Here is a 1680-nt window from a genome sequence, read left to right as displayed (position 1 = left end):
GACCATAATTTTCTGTTTTTCTTATATTACTGTTATAATTCCTGTGTATGTCTGCACTGTCATGTATGTTTGCACTATGTCCATACTTTCTTCTGCACTGGAAGCTCCTGTCGTCAAGTCAAATTCATTGTGCCTGTAAACATACATGGTAATAAAGCTCTTTCTGACTTTCTGACAAAGGAGAAGGAGAGGTAGGGGGCAAAAGGCAAAGGGCTGTATGACAATATGAAGTATTTAAAAAATAATAAAAAATAAAAATAAACATACAGCCCTTTGCCTTTTGCCCCCTACCTCTCCTTCTCCCTTGTCAGAAAGTCAGAAAGAGCTTTATTACCATGTACAGTATGTTTTTAGACACAGAAATTTTCATTTTTCATTTTGCCAATAAAGCCTTTACTGCAGCAATTCTGTCACTTTCCTTTTACATTCCGTAAAGTACTGATGACTTCTTCACTATGCTGTACACATACGATTGTTTTATTTTAAAATTATTTTATTTAATTTTTTTAATGGATCTCATATTGTATGTTCTATACAGGTCGAACTGAGACATGACAAGTAATGCAGTTTTTGTAATGCCATTAATTGTTATGATTATGACAGTCTGTGCACTAGTAGACATGGTGTAACATTGGTTTTGCTTTGTTTCACAGAACTAATCGTTGCCTGGGTTGCGTATGTATATGTGGGGCGGAGCTATCAAAATAGGGGCGAGACCCTTTTGGGGTAGGGGCGTGTTTGTTTTGGTGATTTCAAATATCAACATTGGCTACCAGAAATCACTTACTCTGCCTTTAATTCGTGAGCAGTGTATCTGGTTGCCATGACAACCTCAAGTGCTTCCTGCTGCTGCTCCATGTAATCAGATTGTGAATTTGTGTATTTTCTATAGCAAAACTAAACTGTTTAAAAGTGAGACTGACCAAATCGTCCGGCTCGGTTTGGCCCCCTCGAACTCGAAGACATCTCTAATTTGACAGTTTACCATCTGATCTCACTCTCTGGGCTACGTAGGACGGGACGAAACCATGCAGTGAATGGGGAGAGATAATTTTGCTGGAAATGCAGAAATCAGTCGTAATTTTGTTTTATTTGTAACTCTTTGGCAGATACATTTATATATTCTATTACATTACTACTACTACTGTTACTACTAATAAAACAGATATCTGGGGGCCCCAAACGTGTGTGGGCCCTTAGAATCATCCTAACTCCAAAGTTTAATTTCACCTGACTTGAATCCAATCGAAAATAAGAACTAAAGATCAGAGTTCATAGAAGAGGCTCACAGAACCTTCAAGATTTGAAGACTCTGTGGAAGAATGGGACAAAATCACACTTGAGCAATGCATGCGACTAGTTTCTACATACAGGAGGCGTCTTGAAGCTGTCATTACCAACAAAGGCTTTTGTACAAAGTATTAAATACATTTCAGTAGTTCAATACTTTTTCCCTGCGTCATTCCATTTTATTACACATAACTTAATTTCTGAACTTATTTGTTTTGTTTTGTTTGTATGTATGGATTACTTGGGTTATTACCGACATCTGGTGAAAAATTAATGTCAACAGCACCTTTTGAAATATATTTACTTAGAAAAATGGTGACGTGTTCAACACATATTTTACCCACTGTATATATATATATATATATATATATAAAACTTAAATGAATAGTT

The sequence above is a fragment of the Sinocyclocheilus rhinocerous genome, unplaced genomic scaffold (genome assembly GCF_001515625.1).
Source record: "Sinocyclocheilus rhinocerous isolate Xijiao unplaced genomic scaffold, SAMN03320098_v1.1 scaffold2135, whole genome shotgun sequence".
NCBI classification, from domain to species: domain Eukaryota; kingdom Metazoa; phylum Chordata; class Actinopteri; order Cypriniformes; family Cyprinidae; genus Sinocyclocheilus; species Sinocyclocheilus rhinocerous.
Note: the sequence above shows the minus strand (reverse complement) of the source record.